At 40.3% G+C, this 22,253-nt stretch overlaps 1 protein-coding gene across 4 annotated transcripts in view; it reads right to left on the bottom strand.

The window, feature by feature from the left end:
• Positions 1-22,253, bottom strand: part of CCDC92 (coiled-coil domain containing 92) — a 42,397-nt gene that overhangs the window by 14,217 nt on the left and 5,927 nt on the right. The window contains exon 1 of one of the 4 annotated variants that reach the window (XM_074205414.1): positions 12,443-12,667. The exons of the other annotated variants lie outside the window; for them this stretch is intronic. The gene's annotated coding sequence lies outside the window, so the exon portion shown is untranslated. Of the gene's footprint in view, positions 1-12,442; positions 12,668-22,253 lie in introns of those variants that run through there. 4 annotated transcript variants of the gene reach the window in all.

Genomic DNA, 22,253 nt, shown 5'->3' with positions numbered 1-22,253 from the left:
TAGATTTTGCTTTAAAAACCTTTATGACTTCGGGCAAGTGACTTAACTACCCTCGGTCTTGTTTTCTCATCTGACCTATGACTCTTCCCAGATCTAAATCTATGATTTAGGTCACTAGCCTCCCTACTGGGTATTTTGAGTGGGGGTGGGGTGTTCCTTGGGCATCTCAAATTCAACATATCCAAAACAGAATTATTTTTCTCCCATTTTCCTTACTCTTTATCCTTTTGCATACATATTGTATCCATCAGCCAACCTTGTTTCTAGAATCACACCATCTTTTATACGTTGCTCCCTTCTCTCTACTCTTTCAGGGATCACCCTCCTTCAGGTCACCACCACATTTTACCTGCCTGGTCTCCATGATCATCAAGTTCCTCCCCCTCTAATCCATCCTTCATGAGGCAGCCAGAATCATTTTCTTGAAGCACTGGTCTGAGGATTGAGTCAGGCAGCTTCCTCATTTCTTCTAGGATAGGGAAGGGCTGCCCATTTTAGGATAAATAACCCAACCTTTCTTGGGCACAAGCCAGTTAGGACACCTGATTTGACTTTCCCTCCTCCACAAGGGTTCCACGGCCTCTCTCTCTCTCTCTCTCTCTCTCTCTCTCTCTCTCTCTCTCTCTCTCTCACTTCTGCCTCTTGGAATTCTTGATCTCTTCTCCTGATCCCTTCATGTTACTAGAGGCTCCATTCCCCCATTACCTTGGTGTTCTGTATGCATTCTTCCCTCTTTAGAATGGAGGCCCCAGTGACAGGATAGAGACTTTTCACTTTTGCCTTTCTATCCCTAGTTCATAGCACATAAGTAGGTGTTTGATAAATACTTGATGGATTGGACCTAGGATACTTCTTTCCTTGTTTATTTTATTTCCACTCCAAGCTGGTTCCCTTTTTTTGGGTCAATTCTCATTGAACTGAGTATTTACTAAACTATTTAGTATGTTGGTTGCTGTTGCTGCTGCTCAGTTGTATATGACTCTTTGTGATCCCATTTGGTATTTTCTTGGCAGAGAAACTGGAGTAGTTTGCCTTCCTTTGACAGCTCATTTTATGAGTTAACTGAGGCAAACAGGGTGAAATGACTTGCCCAGGGTCACATACTGTCTAAGATCATATTCTCCCAACTCCAGGCCTGGAACTCCTTGCACTAAAGTGACACTTGTTGACCCATTTAGTCTTCATTTAGTGGCTCATATTTCCTACTTATTTCATGAAATAATTAATTTCATCTTCCAATTGAATGGCAACATCCTTAAAGTAGAAGTTACTTGATCCTCTGCTTCCCTTCTGGACCACACTGAACAATCCTGGATCCATGGAAGGTAATAAAAATTTTGTTGATTCAATCACAAATTCAAAACTTAAAAAAACCCCAAAATGTGAAAAATTATTTAACATGTAATTAGGGAAAAATAAAATATATTATAAAACAAGTAGTATTATATACATAGAAGCTTCAGAGAATATACAGAAGGAATGCCATAAAGATCATTGATATCTCCAGTTAAAGGTTATGATTTTCCACCATACCTTTTTACTCAAATTGCCCATAAGCAGAAAAATATGTTTTCTTTGTTTCTGTTACTCTCTTTAGAAGACATAATAAGAAGGGGCAGGGGGAGGATCAGATATAGATAATTTGAAACATTTTTCTATCAGTGACCTGACTGCTGGAAGGGATAAAAAACTTCAGGTGTTTGAGAACTTGAGGTAATAATACTGAAATGGGTCAGAATTTATTCATTAAACAGAAATATAAAATATCTTGTTTACAACTAATTCATAGCTATCATGTGAAAAGATGATGTCACTTTTGATATTCCAAAATTATTTCCTTCCACTTCTGGCAGGTTGAGCTACAGGCTAGACCTGCTTTTAATTGTCTGATAAAAAAACTTCTCATTTCCAAATGTTTAGGACTCTTTTAACCAATAAAGAAGGATTTCAGAGCTCAGGATTACAGAGGTAGTTTTGGCTTATGGTTTATGGAGGATTTATGGTTCTAGGGATGCTGAGATCTTGGGTGTGATAGGACCCTGGATTCCTAAAGTGGAATTAGAGTTGCTCATTATATGGATAGAGTGGGCAGATCCACCCAATTAATGAAACTAGAAATAGCTAGTCTATGCTTTGGCAAAGCCAAATAAAATATAGAATTTTGCTAGAACTGTAAGGTAGGTTCTTTCAGTGTTGAAGATAAATGGTATTCCTTTGTCCTACTGAAAGTTAGGTAGCAAAACTGCTATTTTTATTACTGCCACTTATTACAATTCATCCAAGTTCTTTGGTTTTGAATATGAAATTAATGGTTATGCCTTTAGGTTTGTTAGCATACTAGTTAGTTTTAGATATATTTTTCTGAACCTATTTTTATAATATATTTTGTTTTCCCCAATTACATGCTAAACAATTAAAAAAAATTTTTGTTTTGAATTCTAGATTCTATCACTCCCTTCTTCCCTTCCTGAGACATAAGCAATCAGATATGGATTGTACTTATAAAATCATTTAAAACATTTCCACATCAGTCATTTTGTATAAGAAAAGTCAAATAAAATAAAGAAGTTTGAAAAGTACTTTCCACATGTTATCTCATTTAATCCTTTCAGATAGGACTCTTATTAATCTCATTTTACAGATGAGGAAACTGAGGCTGAAAAAAAGGTGATGTGACTTGGTTTTGACTTAGTACTAAATGAGGAACAAAGCTAACTAAAGTAGGAACAAAGCTACCTAGTGTTTTGAGGGGAATTAGCATCTACCTTTTACTTTGACAGCATCGGTAACCCCAGAAATAGCTCAAGAAAGAAGAGAGGTTCATCAGCCATCTCCAAGGTCCAGGGAGTCAGCACCAACTTACATGCCATCAGCACACAGAGACCCAAACTTGGGTTTTCATTTAATACCTCTTCATTTCTAGATCTAAATGTATTAAAGACACTTTTTAGAAAAGTAATTTTTCCACACTGATCTTTGGAGCTCAGGCCATACTGACAGAACACTAGCCAATTGCCAAGTTAGCCAAGAAGTTCAAGTCTGGGACAGCCTGCTTGGACAGTCTAGCTAGTGGGGGACCCTCAGAACACCCCCAGTGACTCTGTGGCAAGTTCTGTCCCTGGAGGAACTGCATTTTGTTGATTTGGATCAATTTGTCTTTTGAGGCCAAGGGTTATTATTTTAAGATCTAAAGATGAAACTTTAAAAAGACAAGAAGAGGGGCACCTAGCTGGCGCAGAAGTGGGGCAGCTAGGTGGGGTAGTGGATAGAGCACTGGCCCTGGAGTCAGGAGGACCCGAGTTCAAACCGGGCTCAAGACACTTAATAATTACCTAGCTGAGTGACCTTGTGCAAGTCACTTAACTGCACTGCCTTGCAAAAAATAAAAATTAAAAAAAACACAAAAAGACATGAAGAGAAGAACAAAGTTTGAGTTGTAGCATTGGAGGAAGGAGGCTGAGAAAGGCCTTGTGAAAGCTTCAGTTTCTGGAGGGCATTCTAGACTCTGAGAGCATTGGGCCTCATTGACTCCCCCCCCCCCCCCAGGGCAGGACTCCTGTTTACAGAGGAGAATGAAGAAGTGAGGGGAAGGGTCTGCCAGGGAAGCTGGGTGGGGGCACTGCTTAACCATGAGACTTGTTTAAGGCCCAAAGAGGCAGGATGGACCTGCTGTCTGCTGGCAAGGGGGTGGGGACCTCTAACAGCAAGCCCTGATGTAATAATGACAACCACAATGATGGCCTAGTTTGGCTCTTGCCTAGGGAAGCTGTGCTAAGCATCAGAATTACCAAGATTGTGGAAGAAAATGAACATTAAAGAATGCTTGACTGTTTGCCCCGCATTATGCTAAGTGGTTTCTTAAACCAGATATTATCCCACTTGAGAGATCTTCTCATTCTCACAATAGCCTGAAGAGGCAGGGGTTCATATCAGAGGGGCCTGGCAGCTAACTGGAGGCTTCCTCCACTGGGTTGATACCTGCCACAAAAAGGCAGGAGGCAGTCCTTGCTGGTAGGTCTTCATTTTAATGGGGAAAACCAAGTAAACGATCAGGCACAAACAAAACATAAGCAGGGAAAATAGGAGACGTTACCAACGGAAGGCAATAGAATTAAGGGGAGGCTTTCTGGGGGAGGCTGGATTTAAGAGGAAGGAAGCAGGGAGCCAGGGAAGATGCCTGGAGCTGGGGGAACAGTGAACTCAGTGTCACAGATCACAGAGTGGGGAGTGGGAGGATATAAAGGGATGGGAGAGACCATTGAGGATTTCTGTCTGCTCCTAGATGTACTGGGGGTAGTTCTGTAGCAGATGGACTGGAGAAGAGACTATGGCACTAGTGGAGGCTAGAAGTGGGAAAGGCCACTGTAGTGGATGGCTGGGTGGGGAGAGAAGGGGAAAAGACAAAACATGTCAACCTAGCAGTATGAGAGAGAGGAGAGGGTGGAACTAGGAGAAAAAGTACCAAGCTTCCAAACCTGAAAGTCTGAAAAGATGGTTCTGCTACTGAAAGATATAGGAAAATTCAGAAGACAGGCCAAGTCTCTTTTGGCTATGCTGACTTTAAGGCCTGGGATGGGAAAAATATTCTGTCTCTGACACTTATTCTCTGGGTGTTTACAGCAAGTCCTTATAATGCTTTGGGTCCCAGTCTCTTGTCTGTAAAACAAGTTTGGATTTGAGATCTCTAACAACAATTCTGGTTTTAAATTTATGATCCAGCTAGAAATGTCCAATAGAAAATTAGTGATGTAGGGTCACAACACAGGAGAGGGAGGGAGTGGGGCTGGGTACACACATATAAACACACACACACTCATACACTCAAACACATACACATACATTGGGTAAAATCTGTAGAGATAATTGAACCCATGAAAGATAAAAAAAAAAGAGGGAGAGAAAAGAGAAAGGGAATAGGTTGAGGACTGTGTTGAAGTATACACACAATTAAGGGTGTCTGTATATGGTTATTTGTATGGTGTTTCTCATTAAAATGTGAGCTTGCTCCTTGAGAGGCAGCTAGGTGGCACGGTGAATAGAGCGCTGGGTCTGGAGTCAGGAAGATCTGAGTCCAAATCCTGTCTCAGACCTTTACTAGCCGGGTGACCCCAGGCAAATCATTTAATCTCTGCTCACCTCAGTTTCCTCAACTGTGAAATGGGGCTAATAATAACAACAACTAGGCACCCAGGCAAAGCTTGTTGACTACAAAGGTGTGTGATATCTAGATGGTGCAGGGGAAAGAGTACTTGCACTAGTGCTAGAGGACTTAAGTTCCCGACTCTCACTGCTTGTGCAGTCCCAAATGAGTCATATCAAATCTCGGGGTTTCAGATTCCTCATTTATACCATGTGAGGACTGAGTCAGATGACCTCTGTGTCATATCTAAATTTATTTGAGAGATATCCAAATTTGTAATTCTCTCATCCAACAAAGGCGCCACTGAGAAAGAATGGTCAGCGAGTGTTAGGACCAAAAGAGAAAAGGAAGGGGTTATATTCAGGGAAGGGGGAATGCAAGGAAGGATGGGGGTGGGGCTGGGGGAGAGGGGAACGGTGATAGATCTGATAGATCGTCAATGGGCATTGAGAAAAAGTCATCAGATTGGGCAAAAAAGATGACTGGTAACTTTGGAAAAAACAATTTTAAATTGGTGATGAATTGCAGAATTTGAGAAATAGAAGGGACCCCAGTCACCATCTAGTCTAGCCTATACCTAAAAAGATTCTTGACTGACAGACTATCCTCTAGGAAGGATAACCTACCTCTGCTTACATTGGGCAACCTGAGACCTTGAGCTAGAAAATTCCTTCTACTTTTGTGCGGCTCTAATTAGTTAGAGGTCTGCTCTGACATTATGCTTGAATTTGCTGTTTTGTTTTTTTACTGTCTACTTATAGCTCCTGATTTTGCCCTCAAGCCAAAAACAACAAGGTAGTCTACCACTCACTGCGGAGGGGACCACTGGTCAAGTTACATTTTGTTTGCTGAGATTCCTCATCTATACAAGGATGACAAGATGTTCCTTTCAAGTTTGAAATCTGTGGTCTTTTGATCCCTTGATCCTAATTTAATAATTCCTCTAACCATATAATATCTCTTCAAATACTTGGAGATTCTACTTATGTCTTCCCCAAGCCTTCTCTGGCTAAATGAACCAAATTCCTTTTTACAATATGATATGGACTTAAAGTCTTTCATCAGCCTTCTTTATTACTAATACTTCATAAACACTTGGTGGCAGATCAATTTGGAGCCTAGAACTGAAGGCAATAATACTCCATAGGAAATGTGATGAGGGTAAAATACACAGTGGGACCACCAGCTTTTTATTCTTCCTTAATGTTCTTTTTGTTTCTTTACATTTTTGATTTCTTATTATCTAAATTAATGTAAATGAATAGAACCACAAAATATGAAAGATGCAAAATAAAAAAAAATTTAGGGACGGCTAGGTGGAGCAGTGGACTCCACCGGCCCTGGAGTCAGTAGTAACTGGGTTCAAATCCAGTCTCAGACACTTAATAATTACCTAGCTGTGTGGCCTTGGGCAAGCCACTTAACTCCACTTGCCTTGCAAAAAAAATTAAAGAAAGCTCGGTCTCAAAGAAGAAATGGAAGAAAATACCTCTTCCCACTCTTCTTAGAAGTAGAGTCTATAGGTTCTGGACATTGGATTTAATGTCAGATTTCTGGAGGAAGGGGAAGGAAGGTAATATATGATTTTTTTTTCTCTTAAAATTACTTTGGGGATAACTGCATAGAAGGGGAGGAAGGGAGAGTAATACTGGAGAAAAATCTAGGCAATGTAAAAACAAAAGATATCAGTAATAGCTATTTTAAAATTCTATTAATAGCTTTTGTTTTTACATCTTCTAAATTTCCCACTACATTATTCCCTTTCCCCCCACCCAGAGGGCCATCCCTTATAACAAAGAAAAAAAGAAAGGAAAAAAAGGCATTTTCAAGTGATGCCTTTCATTGCTGGATGATGATTTTGTTTTTTTGGCTCCCACATAACACTACTGACTCATGCTGATTGTGAAAATTCCTGAATCTTTTTCAGAACCACCCATTATCTAACCAAGTCTCACCTCTAGTATCTGTGAATTAATTTTTTTGGGTACCCAAATATAAGACTTCACCTGCATCTCTAATGAATCTCAAGGATAAGTGCACTGGATAGAGTGCCAAGTCAGAAGCTAGAAAGACCTGAGTTCAAATCCAGCCTCAGATACTCACTAGCTGTGTGATCCTGGGCAAGTCACTTAACCCTGTTTACCTCAGTTTCTTCAGCTGTCAAGTGAGTTGGAGAAGGAAATGGCAAACTACTTTATCTTTGCCAAGAAAACCCCAAATGGGTCACAAAGAGAAATGACTGAAATGAATCTCATCTTATTATATTTAGCCCAATAGCTGGAGGTTTGCGATCCTAACTATTATCTAGGCTACGAGCTGTCCCTCCCAAAGTCGTGTCATCTGCAAAGGTGATAGCCATGTCACCAATGGTTTTATCCAAGGCATTAATAAAAATGGCACAGACCCAACCACAGATGACTGGGTTACAAAACCAGAGATGACCTGCCACACTGACATGGAACGTTTCCCTCTTTTAGTTTGGTCATCCAGCCTTCTCCACATTCATTACATTGATTAATCATCGCCTAATCCTTATCCCCTCATCTTTTCTAGGAAAACAGTATAAGATACAGAACCAAAGGTTTTGTTAAAACTCAGGATGCAGCTAATTTATCCACAGCATTTCTCTCACCCACCAGTTAATAATTACATCAAAATAGGAAATGAAACTAGGCTGGCCTGAATTTTTCTTGATAAAGTTACACATCCCCTTTCCCTGGTGCAGCTAAGGTAGTGAACTGGATAGAACACCGGCTCTTGGAGTCAGGCGGTCTCGAGTTCATATCCAGCCTCAGACACAATAATTACCTAATTGTGTGACCTTGGGCAAGTCAGTTATCCCCATTGCCTTGCAAAAATCAAAAAAATCAAAAGTAGTCACCTCTTCCCTTTCTGTGTGTTCATGACTATTTCTTAGAGATCTGTTTTAGAATCCTTCCAGGAACTGAAGTCAAACTTGCTCACCTACAGTTTTCAGGCTCTATTCTCTCCCCTTTCTTGAAAATAAGCACATTTGCCTTTCTTGTGGCATCATTTAGCTGTTTAATTATCTTTAAAGTATTACTGGCTCAGCAACCATATTATTTCTTTTTAGTACTCAAGGATATAGTTCATCTGTGTCTATGGCAATTGGGTGCTTTTTAAAAAAAATTAATCTTAAGTCAGTCAGGTGGTGTAGTGGATAAAGCATTGAACTTGGAGTCATGAAGACTTGAATTCAAATATGACCGTAGACCTCATCTAGCTATATAATCAAGGGTAAATCATTGAACTGTTCTTTGTCTCAGCTTCCTCATATATAAAATGGGGATTCCTCCTAGGGCTATTGAGGATCAAGGTAAGATATTTGTAAAGAGCTTTGCTAACCTTAAAATATTATATAAATGCTGGCTATTTTGTTATCTTGAGAATCAACTTCCTATTAGACATTCTCCCCCCGCCATGTGATTTCCAATACAAAGGTCATTCTCCTCAGCAAAGAAAATAAAAGGTAAAAAAGAATCAAACAGATCCTCCCTCACTGTGGTCCATTATTTTTTCCCTCCACTCTAAGCATGGGTACTGTCCCTTCTTTGATCTTTCCTTTTAATTTTGAAAATAATTTAAAAAACCCTGAAATTCCAAACTCTTTCTGTTCTAGTTATCTTTGCCAGCCTTAGCTCATTCTGAATTTTAGGATTCCTCTTATAATTTTTACAGAATTATGCCAGTTTTTATTTACTTCCTGATATCAAGTCTTGCCTTTATCTTTTTTACATTTCTTTTAAAAAGATGTCAATTGATTAGTTTCCTGAATGAGACATTGTATTCTTCAGCCAACTCTCATTTTTCCTCTGAGTCAGAAAAATTTCCTTTGTGTCTTTAGAATTTTATTTTGGGCATTTCTCATTCCTTCTAGGCTGCCTTACCCTATAGAATTTTAGTCCATGGGATTCTGCCTATTCTTTCTCTGAACCTTTTGAAATATTCTTTTCCCAAATCTAGAGTACATGACATACCCTGCTCATATGAGCTTGAAAGATAGATTGTAAAGGGCTGAAAAATGAATAAAAAGAGAAGTAATGAATGTAGAGGTTTTTTTCTTTTATTCCTAGGAGTTTGGCTGTATGGAGAAGGGGAGAGTTACGTGTGCTTATAGGCATCAAGGAAGGAGCCAGTAGATAGCGAGGATTAAAGAGTGAAAGAGGATGATCTGGGGAACAATCTGTAGATGATGATGATGATGATGAGGGAAAAGAAAATAGAATCAAGAAAGCACTTAGAGGTTTGGCCTTGGCAAAAAAGGGCAGCTCTTCACCAAATGACATCTCTAACCTACTTAATAAGGTGTCAAGCTTCTAATAGAAAAAAAGGGGTCATGTTTTCCTTAAGATTGCTTCTGGACATCCTTCTGAAATTCAAAGGTTTTGCCAAAAGCTATCCTAATTTGAGGGCTGTGGACAATGGTTTTTGGGAGGAGTCTGAGGATCCAGATATGAATTCACAAATAAGTTAACTTTTTATATAATGAATGCTTCACTAGTCTTCAAATGTATGTAGATGTTATTGTGGTGAATAAGACAGAAATTCATTTAAAAGAATTACTGATAAAAATGGATCATTTAAAATTTTATTTTAAAGGATTACTGAATTGATACTAGTTGTTTTTTGCAATTGTGTATTTTCTTAATATATATCAATAGTACAATTACCACTGTGTGTGCTGGTGAGAGGGATGTTACAAAATGCTATTATAAGGGAAACGTGAAGAATTCCTTCCCTACAAGTTTCAGTATTGTTCCTTGATCATCATTTATTATGAAGCTATGCCATTTACTGGGAGGCTATACAAGATTTATGAGAAGGATGCCAATGTCTAGCTCCAATTAATGTCAACAAGTACAGAAAATAGGCATGAGGTGTAAAGTAAAAATTCTAGTTGATTCTTGTAATTATAAATCAGCTTTCTTGTAATTCTCTGACCTCATCTGTTACAGGAATCACATATGCTATCAGTGATGATTCAGACTACATTATAGTCATTTTCTCCTGCTCAAGGAGGGCATAATCTCAAGAGATCTCTGCCATTCAGAGAAATACTGAAATTACTGTTTAAGTGACTAGAGAAAACAGGGGCAAGAGACATCCGTCCATCCATCCATCCATCCATCCATCCATCCATCCATCCATCCATCCATCCATCGAGTCTCACTCTGCTGAGAATCTGCAGAACTTTAATACTACATGATAAAAATTTAAAAATAGGCTTGAGGATTTAATTCTCCTTTCTAGAACACTTCATCTCTAGTTTTATTTTGTCTTAAACCATCTCAAAAGGGGAAGACCAAAGGTGGTAGGTTAAGAATTTTGGGGAAAAAGCCTCTTTTTATGGAAGTTATATAGAACACAGCATGTCCAAATCAAAAACAGTAACAAGTATGTTCTGGCATAAAGTAAAAATCATTGTTAGCAACAGGGATGGACACCAAAGTTAAATTGGATAATGTGCCCAGCTCATTTAGAGGGAAATGAAGTTCTAATGGTAGGTTCAGGCAGACTAGATGAAATTGGCATTGCTGAGCATCCCCATGATGTTCCTTGATGGCATATTTCTATCATAATGACTTTATTACCTACCATTCCTTGTCTTCAATCGGAATGGGGAAGTGTCCCAGTTGGGGCTGGCTCTAGGGCTGAGATAGAACATCAGCCTTCAGAGCCTCCACTCCCATAATCACCTACTGTTCCCCTACCCTCTAACCCCCTTTGGAGAAGCACTCAGGGTAACTGACCCTTCTTCCTGCTTAATTCTGAGATTATCTAGTAAGGCTAATAGTTTCATTTAGATTTGCTTTTATTATTATTTTTTTAGTTTTAGTTTTTGCAAGGCAATGGGGTTCAGTGGCTTGCCCAAGGCCACACAGCTAGGTCATTAAGTGTCTGAGGTTGGATTTGAACTCAGGTTCTCCTGACTCCAGGGTTGGTGCTCTATCCACTGCGCCACCTAGCCACCCCAATTTGCTTTTATTGTTGTTGATGGTAATGATGATAATATCAACTAGTATTTGTAATGCAATTTAAAGTTTGCAAAGCTTTTTATGTTTTCATTTGATCCTCATAAAAATCCTGGGAGGTTGATTATCCCCATCTCATACATGTAGAAACTAAGGCAAACAGTAATTAAATAAATGGCTTGCCTAGGGTCACACAGCTCCAATTGTCTGCCTAGAACTCTCAGCACTGACTTAATTTCTTTTTTTTAGGTTTCTTTTTCTTTTTCTTTTTTGCGCACAAGGCAAGAGGGTTAAGTGGCTTGCCCAAAGCCACACAGCTAGGTCATTATTAAGTGTCTGAGGCTGGATTTGAGTTCAGGTACTCCTGACTCCAAGGCTGGTGCTCTATCCACTGCACCACCTAGCCGCCCTACTGACTTAATTTCAAACAGTCCGTAAGAATCATTCACATATTCATAACAAGCTCTCTACTTGGACTACACTATGCCAACAATTTTTGAGCTTCACAACCCATGCAGAAATAAACAGACCTATCTAACGACCTTTCCTCCAACAGAAGGGAGTGACAAACAATGAAAATAATTAAGAATGGTGCCTGAAGTTCTACATTTAATTGGATTATAGAAAGTTCCAGATTTCTATACTCCTTCCAGAAGGCATAGAACTCTGAATAAAATTAAACTGATTTTTTTTTTCTTTCTACGGGAATAGGAAAATTTTCACAAGTCTCAGATTTAAAGACTTTAAAGTTACTTTTAGAATTCTTTACAAACACTTGGCCCTCTGATATTAACTAATGGGGTGAGGACTTCTTTTATCATTTTGAGTCAAATATAATGAACAAGAGAAGAGAAGACTCTAAGAGTAAGAACAGTGTGTACTAATGGACACCATACACATGCTTCTTGGGGCACATTTGCTCTTTGAGATCTTTTGACCTAAAAAGTAAAATTTCCTATTTTTGCCCATCAGCCTTAATGGAATGTGGAATGACTAAAAGCCTCTAGCTGTCTATCTGAAGGCCAAGTGATTGTTCTGGAAGGAGGGAAAAGAGGTTGCTGTAGTGTTTCTTTACTTACGATGGAGAAGAAGGCTGAGGATTTACTTCCTTGCAAAGACTTCTGTTTTTTATTGTGTAGGTGGGTCTGGCATCTCTAAAGTTAGAAGAGTATTCCAAGCAGCATTTTTACATCCAGGTATTAGATTAACAAAACATTCAGTAAAGGAAATATCTTTCAGGGTCACACCCCCACCTACTGTGTAGCAAATGAATTTATTTAATACCATAAACTTTGAAGATGTCATTTACCATGTTCCTAGGTCTTCATTTTCAGGAATTACTTTTGGACAGCTCCTCTGAATCCATCTAAAGATGCTTGGTCCTTTCTGTCTAACGATCTGACAGTCCCAACATAGATCATTCAGTTCTTTAATAGTTTCCTTTCTTTGAATTTTGTGTACTGAGAGAACCAAACAAAGCACGTTTACTGATCTTACTGAAAGCATCTCAGATTGTTTGACCCCCATACATTCTTTCTACTCACAATGATTCTTTATTGTGTCAGGAAACAAGAGAATGCTCAGAACCAGAACATCCTGGTTCTTCAACTAAGTTGCTCATTACAGCCCATGGAAGGGAAAAGGCATCTCCCACCCAACATTTATCCAGAAGCAGACTCCTTCCATCAGAACTAGAGGTAAATGCATGGGAGGGCTGCAAGGTGAAGGCCAAAGTTGCTATGCTACTCACAAAATATTTTTTTTTCCACAAAATATTTCTGTGCTGTCTTAGTGGTATCTTTGCAACCACTCTTGCAAGGTTTGTGCTATTATGAATGTATCATCATGAGCCAGCACTAATTCAAGAGAAACAAATTTTAGGGAATAAGAGACAAAAATGAAAGTGTGTAGCATGGGCATTACAAAATTATCCTCATGGCTCACTTGGTATGGGAAGTGCACAAAGCAGGCATAAGTTCCGTTTGGTGGTGAAAGCTCCATTCTGCATGTTCAGGATTTCTCAAAGAATATTCTGCAGAAAGTCTCTTGAAAGATGTTTTTTCCCCTAGAGCTTTTTGTCCTCACTTGTCAATGTGCTGATTAATGAATCGTTTTAAGAGGTGAGTTCCATACCTTTCTTTTGATAATTAAAGAAGGCTGAGCATGGGAGGCTATCGGGACTGGCTGAAGAGACTCGTCATATTTTAGGGTGATGCATCAGTTGAAAGTCTAGCATCTTAGGGACTGGGACAGAGGAAGCTTCATAAAGCTCCCGAGAAAAGATGCCTTGGGAGGAAGAAGAGCATTCTGTCTTGCTCCCCCACCCTACTCTCATCCCTTGACCAGAGAGAGACTTAGCAAATGTAGAAAGGTCCAGAGGATTGTGTCCTAGTAGCATTCCTGGAAAAGATGATGGCAGTGGGTCTATCAAGAGCTCAAGGCAAACTTGACTTGGGGAGGAAAGGCAGCCACAGGAGAAAGCTGTTTTCTGCCCAGGGACCCATGAGGAATAGAAAAGGGGTCCCAACTAAGGACTTGGGGGAGTAGGAATGATGCCATTTGCCACTTGGACTCTAAGTATGAGCAAACCTTCACTTGAATTCAGTCCCTATCCAGGGGAATATATGTATCGAATTTCTTACTCTGTATCACAATGGATCCTCAGCATATCAGAACTGAGTTAACTAAATTACAACAGTGTTTTTTTTTTTTGTTTTGTTTTTTTTAGGGAAGTATAAGGGACTGAAGAGTTGCTTTGCTTCTAGTTCCCCAAGAACTTATTTGTATATATGAGATTGCTTGTTGTCCGGCTCATTCGATTGTTAGCACCTTGAGGGTAGGAGACTGGTTTTGCCCTTTTTTATCTCTTCGTCACAGTATCCAGCACATACTGATTGACCAATGGACCATTAAATACTTTTACTGGCCAAATCTTTTTATAAAGTAATTATTTTATTTTTTTCCATCCACAAACATTGTTAAGTCTAGCTGGCTGGATGATAAGTGGGGAAAGGACCTCGTAAAAATTAGAAAACCAGCCTCCTAGCCCTGTGGGTCCTCTAGAAATGTGAGGAGAGAATGAGTAGCCACCATCTAGTGACGCAGCCTACCAGCATGAATATGGGGTTGGGAGAGTACATCTACCGCCTTTACTTAATACACAGGACTAGCTGATAAGAGTAAAGAAATGGATGACCTGAGTTCTGATTCTGTGTGACTTGGAGGTAAGTCACTTAACTGCTCTCAGCCTCAGTTTCCTCATTTGTAAAATGAGGATAATGACAAAGGAACCTCACCAAGTTCTTGTGAGGATTCAATGAGATTATATTAAAGAAGCACAATACTGATGCTTGGTGCTGTCTTTATGGTAACCTGTCACATTGGTCTTTTAAGATCTTTTTTCCTATGTGCTTCATATGTCTTGGAGGTTATGGTTTGGATTGGAGCAAATTGATCTTCCACTTGAAAATATCAGTGTTTCCAGTTTGGAAAAATCAGCTTCTTGTTAAATCAAGCTTCCTTCAAACTATCAGACAGTCAGAAGAAAAGTATTGATTGGGAGGAAAGAACAAGAGCTCTGACACCATCCTCTGTAAAAAGGCTCTTTAGACACAGTGAGGGAGCACCTTAGTATACTGGCCTTTAACATTCCCTAGCTATGTGATCCTGGACAAGTCATTTAGCCTTTGTCTGCTTCAATTTTCAGAACTGTAAAATGGGAATGCTAATAATAGTCCCTACCTCCTAGGGACTTTAGCACCCTGACTGATACAATGAGAAACTACAGGGTCAGAAGAAGGAAGGTAAAACATGCCATTTACCCCTTCCCAGAGAGGTGAGGAACTGACGATGCACAGTTTTGTGTGTAGCTAGAGTGACAATCTGTTTTGCTGAACGGAGGGTTTTATTCAGACAAAAATATAAAAACCAGGCCAGGGCCACTGGAAGGGGCGGGGGAGATCCATAAAGCTTTGATGGGAGGAAATCAGGGATCTTAAGAGGTTGTGGTGATTCTGGACTTTCAGGGTCGACAGTCAGTGCCAAGAAATGGAGATGAGAGCCGTAGTGTGGCCTGTGAAGAAGGCTATGAAGGCCAGTTTGGCTGGACAGTAGAAGGTAGGAGGCAGAGGAATGAGTTATATAAGCCTGAATCAGATTGTAAAGTCAACAAGTCATGTTTTAAACGATCACCATGTTCTAGGACCTGTGGACCCAGACCAATCCTTGTCTTTCAGAAGCCGGCATTTCACTGGTGTATACACATGTGTTTGTAAAATACACAAAAGATGATTTTTGGTGGGGAGGCAGGAGCTGCTGGCGGGTCTTAAAGAAAAGTCTCATGTCAGAGGCCGGTTGAGCTCAACTTTGGGGACAGGCTTCCCCAGGGCTTCTAAGAGGTAGAGGAGAGGATGGAAAGGCATTTTGGGCATGGTGGGCAGCCTGTAGAGAGATCCAGAGATGACAGATAGAGTATCATATGGGAAGAACAACCAGATGGTCAGTTGGCTGCATTATGGGAGTCATGCTTACTGAACCTGTAAAGGGAGGTGGGAGTCATTTGTGAAGGTCTTGAAGTCTGTTTTTGATCTCAAGAGGTCACAGGGAATTGCTGGAATATACTGAACGGGGAGAGACATGGTTATATTTGTGCTTTAGGAAAAATCACCATGGCAGTGGATTGAAGGTACAATCGAAAGGGGAGACTTGAGGCAAGGAGACCAACTCTCAGGCTGTTCCAGCAAGTGCAGGGCGGTAGCCGTTGGGGTGGAAAGAAAGGGATGAATGTGAGAGATATGCAAAGGCCAAAGCTGGCCTCCAGAGCCCAGTTCTTGGCTCCCTCCTCTGCCCTGCTGCCGGTTCTGAGATCATTGCCATCACTGCGTCTCACAACTCTCTGACTTCCCAGATCATTCTGCCCTTCCCTGGGTACCACACTCTCTATATGATATCTCTTCCATCAGAATGTAATGGGGCAGGAACCATCTCCCTCTGGCTTTGTGCATGTACAGTGCTTTGCATTTCAATAAAGACTCATTCAAATGAGGTGAAGGTAGGTAAAGAGTCAAGAATGACTCAGAGGATGCCAACCTTGGGGAAGGATGATGGGGCCCTTGACAGAAATGGTTGGTTAGGAAGAAGAGGTAGAAGGGGGTGGTCCATATTTTGGAATCCGAGATGCCATAGGGACACCCAGTTTGAAACATCCCACTAGGCAGTTGGTGAAGTGACCTGGAGCTCAGGAGAGAGCTGAATGTATCAATAAGGAAGTAAAGCATCCTTTAGACAAATCATCTAGAAAAGGAAACGCCTTCATTTGCATTTTTGTGTTGTTAAACTGTCCCCTGCAATGCAGGGACAGACAGATTCTATGTAAAAGGATAATGTGCTAAAAAAATGTGTGTGTGTGTGTGTGTGTGTGTGTGTGTGTGTGTATATACATACATATAAAAATATAAAATACATATACACACCACACACAAACACAATTCACTTCCATGTACAACCTTGAGGTGGTGAATGGAAGCATGTGAACTGAAAAAAGAGAAATGACCACTGTTGTCATTACAGTAGAAAAGGTCCAATCAAGGTCTGGGCAAAAATGTGCTTTTTTTTGGAAATATAAGAATTATAGGATTTAAATACATTTTCTTTATTTTGCAGCTCATTTTTAGAGTTTAAAATGTGTATACATTTTTATTGATTTTAAATTTATCTCAGTTCCTTTGCAATGTAGAGAGATAGCTGGCCAGCTCAGAGGTCAAAAATCTGAACTGAAAATTTTAAGCCTAGCAATTTATGGAGCAATTGCCTCATGATGTTGATTCCTGGCAAAATTCTAGAATTTATTATTAAAGAGATGATTAGTGACAATGAGAAAAAACATTGATCAAAAGGCCTTCAGCCAGAACAGGACATACCCAACTAACTTCATTATTCCCTTTTTGGACAGAGTTATAAGACTGACAGATTAAGGCAATGAGCCTGAGCTTTGGTTAATCTAGACTGGAGCAAAATATTTGATAATTTCTGGAATGACAAGACTATGATGTACAAGATGGTGGGCTGTGGATTAGGTGAGAGTCTTAACTGAGTGGATTCTGAGCTAATGGAAAGGGCGGACACCAAAAGCAGCCACCAATGTCCCTTTGGAGGCTGGCCAAGTAGATTGAAGCATCAGGGATCTGGCCTTGGCTCTTTGGGTCTTTTTTTTTATCAGTAACTTAGATAAAGGCACAAGTGGACAGCAACCATATTCAAAACTACTGACTGCACAAACTTGGGAGGAATCCCTAGTAACAGGATGAAGGAGATAGGATACTAAACGATATTGAGAGACACTGAGTCTAATGTGATTTAACTTAATAGAGACAAATGTAAAATCTTATCCTTGGATTCAAAATATCGACTTCAAAAGTACAAGAGGGAAGAAGACACTATCCCTGAAAACAATCTATGTTTTTTAGAGGATTGCAAGGTGATTAAGAGCCAGTAAGAACCTGGGCTGCCTTGAGAAGCATCCAGAGGCACATAATCTGGGTGGCCTTGGGAAGATGTCATGAGGATAAATTGCAAGTACTGATAATCTTTTTTTTTGGCAAGGCAAAGGGGTTAACTGACCTGCCCAAGGTCACACAACTAGGTAATTAAGTGTTTGAGTCCGGATTTGAACTCAAGTCCTCCTGACTCCAGGGCTAGTGCTCTCTCCACTCTGACACCTAGCTGCCCCAAGTACTGAGAATCTTTAAAAAGTCTGAAGAAAAAAGATCAAGGGGCACAAGATGCTGTCTTCAAGTGTTTAAAGAGTTGGTATATGAGAGTTGCTTTTTCTTTTTGGTTTTGATGGCCAGAATTAGGAGCATTATTAAGTTAAGTGTGCAAGCTTTTATTAAAACTCCCCCTTTTGTCAGGCACAGCTATATATGGCAGCATCAGACTTGCAGTCTGGGAGAATCATCTCCCTGAGTTGGGTGACCCTAGACAAGACACTTAACCTTGTATGCCTCAATTTTGTCATCTGTCAAATGAGCTGGAGAAGGAAATGGTCAATCACTCCAGTGTCACAAAGAATCACAACGGAAATGACTGACCAACTACAACATGTGGCAGCCCTGTGGGCTGGGGGTACAAAGAAAGGTAAAAACCACAACCAAAGAGAAAACCCATCCGTGATCGCTGTTAGTAGATGGATAAGGGAGACCACACACAAACAAGAAGAAATTGGAGATAATGAGCAGAGGGAAAGCACCAGCATCAAAGGGGACTGGGAAAGGTTTCCTGTAGAAGGTGAAGCCAGGGAGGCCAGGAGGCAGAGATGAGGGCAGAGCATACCAGGCATGGGGGACACCCAGAGAAACTATCCGGAGCCCAGAGATGGACCCTCATGTATGAAGAACACCAAGACAGCCAGAGTTACTGGATCATAGAATTCCTGGAAGGTCTGAGAAGACTGGAAAGGTAGGAGGGGTCCTGGTATAAAGGGCATTAAACCAACCAGAGGATTTCCAATTCAATCCAGGGGGTAAAGGGGAACCAAGGGAGTTTCTTGACTTGGAAGGTGGTGACAAGCTGCTCACATCAATTTGACAGCTTAGTGGAAAAATGTACTAGAATGGGGAGAGATCTGAGGGAGAGACACCAACCAGCAGGTTCTGCAATAATCTAGACCTGAGGTGACGAGGGCTTGCATCAATATGGTGGCAGAGTCAGGAAGATAAGTCAATAGGTCTTGGTCATAGATTGGTTTTTAAGAGATGAGGAGGCCAGGATGCTACCTAGATAGGAAACCTTGGTGATTGGAAGGATGGCTGATAATTACTTTGATTGTTCTAGGAAAGTTAGGAAGTTATAAATAGGCAAGTTTTGACTTGACCTCAGGGAAAAAAAACCCTCCCTAATAATTAGACTCTAAATCCTAATAATTACTCCAGAGTGAGAAGTAGATGGTAACACTGGGACTAGAGTCAGAAAGATACGAGTCCAAATCTAGCTTCAGACACTTACTAACTGTGTGACTCTGGGCAAGTCATTTAACTCTATTTGCCTCAGTTTCCTTATCTACAAAATGAACTGGAGAAGGAAATGGCAAACCACTTCAATATCTTTGCCAAGGAAACACCAAATGGGGTAACAGAATGGGATATGACTGAAAAAAAAGTACACTGCCTCAGAAGGAAGTGGGTTCACTTTCAGACTTTAAGCAAAGGTCATATGTCTCCTTGGTAGGTTTATAGCAGGGATACTTGTTCAGGTTTAGATCATGCTCAATGGCCTCTGAGATCCCTTCTAATTCTGAGATTCAATGACCTTGGAGAATATAGCAAGAAATAAGACATAGTCCCGTCCTATGGGATGTGTCATCATTGAAGAGAGGACTATTCAATGTGAAACATTAGTGGCTTTTACAGAATAGCTTATGATCTGGGGTTAAACCAAGTGGTCCAGACTCTAAAGTAAAGGTAAAGGAGAGAATCATGAATGAGGAACAGAGTGATGTCAATAATAATAATCATAGCTTATTACTATTATTATCATTATCTCTATCACTCCCTGTTTTCTTTGCAAAGTGCTCTATAAGAGAACAGAATGAACCTGACTATGATTCCTGGGACAAATTTTAGGAAGGATTATTAAAGAGATGGAAAGTACATGTCTAGAAAGGGAAGTGATGATTCCACCAAGAAAAAAGGCATAACACATGAATCTCAATACATTTTATGACAGGATTATTAAGCTAGTTCATGAGGGGAAAGTTCTGGTTAAAGTTTCCCTAGATTTTAGCAAGAGATTTTTTTTTAAAGTATCTCATCCCAGGGTTACAGTGAAGGATTAGGTGACGGAGCCAGTACTGGTAGGACGGCTGGACACAAAGAATAATTGTTAATGATTTCTTGTCAACATGGTAGGAAGCCTCCTGCCAGGAGATCTCTAAGGGAGCTACTTAACCTTGTGCTGTTTCATGGGTTTTTTGGTCAATGACTTGGATAAAGGCAGAGGTGGCCTGCTCATCAAATTCCTAAACACCACCAAGCCAAGGAGGGCGAGTTAGCACAACGGATGCTAACAGAGTCTTCATCCTAAAGGCTCCTGATAGGCTCCAGCACTGGACTGAATCTAAAAAAGATAACGTTCTATGCAGATTGGTGAAAAAAAAATCTAGTACAAAAATATAACTACTTAAGTCTAAGAAGGGGGAGGCATAAAAATCCAGCTGTTATTCAAAAAGGATCAAGGGTTTGAATGTACTCAAAGTCTGCTATTCATAAGCTGTCCAAAGAGAGGATTAATCTTTAGCTACATTAGGAAAGTCATGTTTCCATGAAGAATCTTCAGGAAGAGCAGAATGGGATCATAAAGAGTCAGACACAACAGAATAACAACTAGTGCTTCAATAGCACAAAGATCTTAACAAATATTTATTTCATTTAATCTCACAACTTTGGGAGGTAGATACTTTGAATTACCTCTATTTTATAGATGAGAAACTGAGATAGACATAAATTAAATGATTTGTCCAGGGTTGGACAATTAGGAAGATTTAATCTGAGGTCTTTCTGACTTTTTAAGTGTAATAGTAACCACCGAGCACTTATGTGCCTTCTGATGGTGGGATTAGACTTGTTTTGTTTGGTCTTGGATGGCAGAATCTAGAACAATGGAAGCAGCAAACTTGGGACTGATATTAGTAAAAAAAATTTCCAACAATTTGAGTGATCCCAAAATGTAATGTTTTGCCTTGAGAAGTGGTGCATCCCACCTCCTTGAGGGTCTTCCAGTAGATTCTGGAGACAACTTGTTGGGTATGATCCAGGGGAGATTCGCAGTAATACTGTGAGGGATGATACTACAGTAATATTATCATTTTATAACTCAAAGAGGGGAAGTAAGTACCTCATGGTCACACAGCTACTAAGGGTCAGAGAAAGGACTGCAGAAGGGATCCAAGTCTGGCATTCTATTTACGGTATTATCTAAGCTGGGCTTGAAGGACGGATAAGTTCTGAATTGGCAAACAGAAGAAAGGCAACCAAGGTGATGGAAAGGACTGGAATTATGGAAAGTAATGGCCCCAAATACAGTGGTACACAGGGATGTGACTGGAAGGAGTAAACAATAAAGAGTGTGTGTGTGTGTGGGGGGGAGCAAATGATGGAAGCTGTAGAAGATTTTAGCATTGATATAGTCAAGAAAGAAGCTAGTGAAGGTTTCTGAACAAGGGAGTCTTGTAAAAAGGAGAGCAGGGTGGAGGAAAGACGTGTCCGGTCACAGAGTACCAGCTAAGTGAAAAGAGAAATGCACCTTGCTTACAGAAAAATAAAACAGAAACATTGAAGCTCCTAGTCCATTAAACGTAAAGCACCTAACCCCAATTTTGCCCTCACACAAAGTTCTGATGGCTTATAGACACAAATGTGAATGATAAAAATAAGGAATCATTCTATTCGAAAACAATGAAATCCTATATGCCATGGTTCTCAACATCTTAGATTCAGATTTACATTAACAACATCTACAGACTTCTTTCCAGAGCCACCCCTTGAAAGAGGAGCTGTTACTCATCACTTAGCTAATTTGGGTTAAAGCCTGGTGGCACTGGGACCAGAGTCTCTGAGCAAGTATTTCATGGGCTCTTGCTGTGGGGATAAAATTTGTCTGGTGTCCCAGAGTGGACCCTGACCCCAGTGGTCCATTTCACTAGTGTATAGTTTCCTTCAAAGATAATACAGATTTGGTACTTCAAGAATTTGTGCTTTTTACAATGAATATATTCTTCCTGCCACCTGAGACTGCAAACTTTCTACAACCTGCCATGATGGTTGTCTCTGTGGCACTGAAAAACCCCTCACCCTGAAGACAGTGAAGGGTGATGAGAGGGTGAGCCTCTTTGGACTCAGTGAGATTAGCTCACAGACAATAGACAACACGATCCATTTGCTGATAGTCTACAGGAAACCGTCTGGGCTGGGTAATTGCTGGAAGAGTTTAAACTCTTGCTGGCAGAGCCCTCCAGTCCTGAGTTACCGCCGCATCACAAGAGGGTGTTGCAGTAAGACTCCAGTGGAATGGAAATGAATCTCAAAGCACCAATGTTACTGATGGTGGGTAACCATCAGTAACGCCAA

Source organism: Macrotis lagotis, chromosome X (assembly GCF_037893015.1).
Source record: "Macrotis lagotis isolate mMagLag1 chromosome X, bilby.v1.9.chrom.fasta, whole genome shotgun sequence".
Classification (NCBI taxonomy): domain Eukaryota; kingdom Metazoa; phylum Chordata; class Mammalia; order Peramelemorphia; family Peramelidae; genus Macrotis; species Macrotis lagotis.
This window is presented reverse-complemented; position numbering and strand designations above follow the sequence as displayed.